Source organism: Apodemus sylvaticus, chromosome 7 (genome assembly GCF_947179515.1).
Source record: "Apodemus sylvaticus chromosome 7, mApoSyl1.1, whole genome shotgun sequence".
NCBI classification, from domain to species: Eukaryota; Metazoa; Chordata; class Mammalia; order Rodentia; family Muridae; genus Apodemus; species Apodemus sylvaticus.
The window spans coordinates 131,286,465-131,293,620 of record NC_067478.1 but is presented as its reverse complement, the minus strand read 5'-3'; positions in this window follow the sequence as shown (position 1 = coordinate 131,293,620).

Below are 7,156 nucleotides of genomic sequence, written 5' to 3'. Positions count from 1 at the left end.
TATTAAAAATCATGAATTTTGCAGGCAAATGGATGGAACTAGAAATATCATCCTGAGTAAGATAACCCATACCCAAAGGATGGCATGTGCTCACTGATAAGTGGATAGTAGCCCAAAAGTACAGAATACTCAGGATAAGACCAACAGTCCATAAGAAGTTTAACAAGAAGGAAGACACAAGTGAGGAGGCTTCAATCCCATTTAGAAGAGGGAACAAAATAATCAAGGGAGGCAGAGAAAGGGAAGGATCTGGGTAGGAGAGGGGAGGGGTAAAGAAGGCAGGATCAGGTATGGGTAGGAAGAGGAGAGAAGCTTAAGAGGCCCAGGAGTATAAATAGAAATATCCTGTTTCTAGGGGTGTGGGAGTGGAGGGGACACTTTAGATATTCCTAGAGACCTGGGATGTGAGATACTCCCAGGACTCAGTTGGGTGACCTTAGCTGAAATGTCCAACACTGGGGAAATGAAATCAAAAGAGACCACCTCCAGTAGATAGACATGGCCCCAAGCAAAGAATCGGAGTTACCCACCTATTGTCAAAATTTCTGACCCAGAGTTGTTCCATTCTAATAAAATGCAGGGACAAAAATGGAGCAGCAACTGCAGGAATTACTGTTCAGTGACCAGCCCAACTTGGGATTCATCTAATAGGGGTGTGGGTGGGGCACCAAGGGCTGACACTATTACTGATGCTATGATGTGTTTACAGGCAGGATCCTAGCATGGCTGTCTTCTGAGAGGCACTACCAGCAGCTAATTGACGCCGGGGACCCTATGCAAGAATTAGGGGAAAGACTGAAGAAGCTGAAAGGAATGGCTACCCCATAGGAAGACCAAGAGCCTCAACTAACGCAGACATTTGGGAGCTCCCAGAGACTAAGCCACCAACCAAAGAGCATAGAGGGGCTGAGCCAAAGTCCCAGGCACATACATAGCACAGGACTGCCTTGTGTGGCCTCAGTAGGAGAGGATTCACCTAATTCTGTGGAGACTTGATGCTCGAGGGAAAGGGAATGCTAAGAGGCAGGAGGCCAGGAGCACCCTCACAGAGGCAAAGGGGTGGGGGAATGTGATGAAGAACTGTGAGAAGGGGGACATGGAATGGGGGCAATATCTGTAATGTAAATAAAAATTAATATTTAATTAAGGAAAAAATAATCTTTTGTTGTGTATTTTGATAAAGTAATTTTTACAATTTACTTTTGACAATAAAATCAAAATATACATATAATGCTCTCAAAGTTAAATCTGCTCAAAATCAAGCTGACTATAATGTTTGCCAAGTTAAATCTACTTAAATTCAAGCATGCTCATTTAGTTTTTCCCTGAGCATCTCATCCCTTGACAGTTAACTGCATTCATTAGAGGCACACAGCTCTGCTGTTTCATAGCTTAATGGATTTTTGTTCTATTACTGTATTTATTTACTTTTAAAACAAATATTAGTAGCCTGCTTGCTGAAATGTATTTTATTAAAGGTACCACAATTTAGTTGTTTGTCCCTCTTTGCATAGTCATGGTTTCTTTAACCACATTAGAAATCCAAAGCAAAGAAGAAAACTCTTCTATGAAGACTGAGCAAGATAGTATTCTTCTTTCAAAAGCCCAAAAGAAGGTAACCATTCAAACATAAAAATAGCATCAAAAATGACAGGAAGCAACAATTACTATTCCTTAATATCTCTGAACATCAATGGACTCATTTCTCCAATAAAAGGATAAAGACTAACAGGAGGAATATGTAAACAAAACCCAGAATTTTGCTGCATACAGGAAATGCACCTCAGTGTAAAAGACAAACACTACTGCAGAGTAAAAGACTGGAAAACAATTTTCCAAGCAAATGGTGCCAGGAAACAAGCTGGAGTAGTCATTCTAATATCTGATGAAATAGGCTTTCAACCTCAAGTCATCAAAAAAGTTGTGGAAGGATACTTCATACTCATCAAAGGAAACATCCACCAAGAAGAACTCTGAATTCTGAACATCTATGCTCCAAATGCAAGGGCACACTAATTTGTAAAAGAAACTTTAATAAAGCTCAAAGCACACATTGCACCTCACACAATAGTTATGGGTGACTTCAACACACCATTCTTCTCCATGGACCGATCAGGGAAGCCCAAACTAAACAGAGACACAGTGAAACTAATTGAAGTTTTGGACCAATTGGATTTAATATATACATATAACAATTCATGCTAAATCAAAAGAATATACCTTCTTCTCAGCACGTCATGGTACCTTCTCCAAAACTGACCATATAATGGGTCACAAAATAGGCCCCAGCAGATATAAGACAATCAAACTAATCCCATACATCCTATCAGATCACTATGGAGTAAGTGTGGTCTTTAATAGCAATGAAAACAACAGAAAGCCCACATACACATGGAAGCTGAACAATGCTCTACTCAATAATATCTTGGTCAAGGAAGAAATAAGGAAAGAAATCAAAGACTTTAGAATTTAATGAAAATGAAGGCTCAGCATACTCAAATTTATGGGACACAATGAAAGGAGTGCTAAGAGGAAAACTCATAGCCCTGAGTGCCTCCAAAAAGAAACTGGAGAGAGCATACACTAGCAGCTTAATGGCACACCTGAAAGCTTTAGAACAGAAAGAAGCTAATACACCCAAGAGGAGTAGAAGACAGGAAATCATCGAACTCAGGGCTGAAATCAACCAAGTAGAAACAAAAAAAGCCATAGAAAGAATCCACAAAACCAGTAGCTGGTTCTTTGAGAAAATCAACAAGATAGATAAAACTTTAGCCAGACTAAGCAGAGGGCACAAAGATATTCAAAATCATAGATGAAAAAGGATATATTAACAACGGAAACTAAGGAAATTCAAAAAAATCATCAGATCCTACTACAAAAGCATATACTCAACACAACTGGAACATCTGGATGAAATGAACAATTTCCTAGACAGATACCAAATGCCTAAATTAAATCAGGATCAAATAGATCCCATAACTCCTAAAGAAAGAGAAGTGGTTATTGAAAGTCTTCCAACCAAAAAAAGCACAGGACCAGACATTTTCTGTGCCAAATTCTAACAGACCTTCAAAGAAGACCTAACACCAATACTCTTCAAACTATTCCACAAAATAGAAACAGAAGGAACACTCCCAACTTGTTCTATGAATGCATAATTATGCAGATACCAAAATCACACAAAGATACAACAAAGAAAGCCAACTTCAGACCAATTTCCCTTATGAATGTCGATGAAAAAATACTCAATAAAATTCTTTCCAACAGAATCCAAGAACACATCAAAATGAACATTCAACATGAACAAGTGGGCTTCAGACAAGGGATGCAGGGATGGTTCAATATACAGAAATCCATCAATGTAATCTACTACATAAACAAACTCAAAGAAAAAAAACCACACATGGTGATTTCATTAGATGCTGAGAAAGCATTTGACAAAATCAAACATCTCTTCATGATAAAAGTCTTGGAAAGATCGGGAATCCAAGGCCCATATCTAACTATAGTAAAAGCAACATACAGCAAACCAGTAGCCAACATCAAACTAAATGGAGAGAAACTTGAAGCAGTCCCATTAATATCAGGGACAAGAAAAGGCTGCCCTCTCTCTCCATATCTATTCAAAATAGTACTTGAAGTTCTAGCTAGGGCAATTAGACAACAAAAGGAGGTTAAAGGGATACAAATAGGAAAGTCAAGTTATTATTATTTGCAGATGATATGATAGTATACTTAAGGTACCCAAAAAACTCCACTAGAGAACTCCTACAACTGATAAACACCTTCAGCTAAGTGGCCGGATATAAAATTAACTCAAGCAACTCAGTAGCCTTCCTATACTCAAAAGATAATCAGGCTGAGAAAGAAATTGGGGAGATGACTCCCTTCGAAATAGCCACAAACAATATAAAATATCTTGGGGTGACTCTAACCAAACAAGGGGAAAAATCTGTATGACAAGAACTTCAAGCCTCTGAAGAAAGAAATTGAAGAAAACCTCAGAAAATGGAAAGATCCCCCATGCTCTTGGATTGGCACAATTAATAGTGTAAAAATGGCCATCTTGCCAAAACTAATATACAAATTATGCAATCCCCATCAAATTCCCAACTCAATTCTTTATAGAGTTAGAAAGAGCAATTCTCAAATTCACCTGGAATAACAAAAAACCCAGGATATCAAAAACTAATCTCAACAGTAAAAGATCTGGGGGAATCAGTATCCCTGACCTGAAGCAGTACTACAGAGCAATAGTGTTAAAAACTGAGTGGTATTGGTACAGTGACAGCTCTATCAATGGAATAGAATTGAAGACCCAGAATTGAACCCACACACCTATGGGCACTTCATCTTTAACAAAGGAGCTCAATCCATTCAGTGGAAATAAGATAGCCTCTTTAACAAATGGTGCTGGTTCAACTAGAAGTTAGCATGCAGAAACAATGCAAATCGATCCATTTTTATCTCCTTGTACTAAGCTCAAGTCCAAGTGAATCAAGGACCTCCAATAAAGCCAGATACACTGAAACTAATAAAAAAAAGAAACTGGGGAAGAGCCTTGATCACATGGGCACAGGGAAAATTTTCCTGAACAGAACACCAATAGCCTATGCTCTAAGATTATGAATTGACAAATGGGACCTCATAAAATTACAAAGATTCTATAAGGCAAAGGACACTGTCAATAGGACAAAATGGCAACCAACAAATTGGGAAAAGATCGTTACCAACCATATATCCAACAGAGGGCTAATATCCTATATATACAAAGAACTCAAGAAGTTAGACTTCAGAGAGTCAAATAACCCTATTAAAAATGGGGTATAGAGCTAAACAAAGAATTTTCACCTAAGGAAACTCAAAGGGTTGAGAAGTATCTAAAGAAATGTTCAACATCCCTAGTCATCAGGGAAATGCAAATCAAAACAACCGTGAGATTCTACCACACACAAGTCAGAATGGCTAACATTAAAAAAAAAAAAAAACTTAGGAGACAGCAGGTGTTGGTGAGGATGTGGAGAAAGAGGAACACTCCTCCACTGCCGGTGCGATTGCAAGCTGGTACAACCACTCCGGAAATCAGTCTGGCCGTTTCTTACAAAACTGCCCATGATACTACCCAAGGACCCCATTATACCACTCCTGGGCATAAAGCCAGAGGATTCTCCAGCATATAATAAGGACACATGCTCCACTATGTTCACAGCAGCCCTATTTATAATAGCCAGAAGCTGGAAAGAATCCAGATGTCCCTCAATGGAGGAATGGATACAGAAATGTGATATATATACACAACCATTAAAAACAATGAATTCATGAAATTCTTAGACAAATGGATGGAACTGGAGAATATCATCTTGAGTGAGGTAACCCAATCATAAAGGAACACTCATGGTATGCACTGATATAAGCCTAGAAGCTTGGAATACCCAAGACACAATTCACATATTAAATGATGCCCAAGAAGGAGGAAGAACAAATTATGGATCCTTGGGTCCTTTGTAGAAAGGGGGAAAATACCCACAGAAGGAGATACAAAGGAAAAAGATTGAGCAGAGTCTGAGGGAAAGACCATCCAGAGACTACCCTACCCAGGGATGCATCCTATATACAGTTACAAAACCCAGACACTATTGTGGATGCCCACAAGTGCCTGCTGACCAGAGCTGGATATAGCTGTCACCTGGGAGGCTCTCCTAATGCATGACAAATACATAGGGGGACACTCCCAGCCAGCCATTGAACTGAACACAGAGTCCCCAATGGAGGAGCTGGAGATAGGACCCAAGGAGCTGAAGGAGTTTGCAGCTGCGCCATAGGAGGAATATATGTCACCGCGTACTTCCAGAGCCCCCAGGGACAAAACCATTAATCAAAGAGTAGAGTTACCCATGTCTTCAGATATATCAGCAGCCGAGAAGGTCCTTGTTAGATGCCAAATGGGGGAGAGGCCATTGGTCCTGGAAAGACATGATGCAGTAGTATAGAGGAATACCAGATAGGGAATCTGGGGAGGGTTGATTGGGGAAGGGGAGGTGGCTTATGGGGAGGTGGTTCAGGGGAGGGAGGAACCAGGAAAGGGGACAACATTTGAAATGTAAATAAAGAATATACCTAATTAAAATTATATCTAATAAAAATAGAAACAATCCCATACATCTTATCAGATCACCTCCACCTAAGGCTGGTTTTCAATAGCAACAAAAACAATAGCTAGCCCACATACACATGGAAGCTGAACAATTTTCTACTCAATGACAACTTGGTCAAGGAAGAAATAAAAAAAGATATTAAAGGCTTTAGAATTTAATGAAAATGAAGGCAAAACATATCCAAACTTATGGAATACAATGACAGCAGTGCTAAGAGGAAAACTCATAGCTCTGAGTGCCTCCAAAAAGAAATTGGAGAGAGCATACACTAGCAACTTAACAGCACAGATGAAAGTTCTAGAATGAAAAGAAGCAAATACACCTAAGAGGAGTAGAATGCAGGAAACAATCAAACTCTGTCTTGAAATCAACCAAGGAGAAACAAAAAGAGCTATATAAAGAATCAATAAAACCGGAGCTGGTTCTTTGAGAAAATCAACAATATAGATAAACTCTTAGCCAGAACAACCAGATGGCACAGAGACAGTATCCAAATTAGCAAAATCAGAAATGAAAAGGGAGATATAACAACAAAAACTAAGGAAATAAAAAAGAATCATCAGATTCTATTACAATAGCCTATATTCCACAATTCTGGAAAATCTGGATGAAATGGACAATTTTCTAGACAGATACCAAATACCAAAGTTAAACCAGCATCAAATAAACCATCTAAACATTCCTATAACCCCTAAAGAAATAGAAGCAGTCATTAAAAGTCTCCCTACAAACAAAACAAAACAAAACAAAAACCAAAAAACTCAGAACCACATGGGTTTGGTGCAGAATACCATCAGACTTTCAAAGAAGACCTAATACCAATTCTCTTCAAACTATTCCACAAAATACAAACAGAAGGAACACTACCCAATTTTTTCTATGAAGCCATAGCTACCCTGTGTATTCTCCCTTGGAGATGGAATTGTTTCTGTCTAATCAGGAACTTGTTACATTTTCCTTTCATAGAGGACTTCATAATAGATTTTTTTCTACTTCTA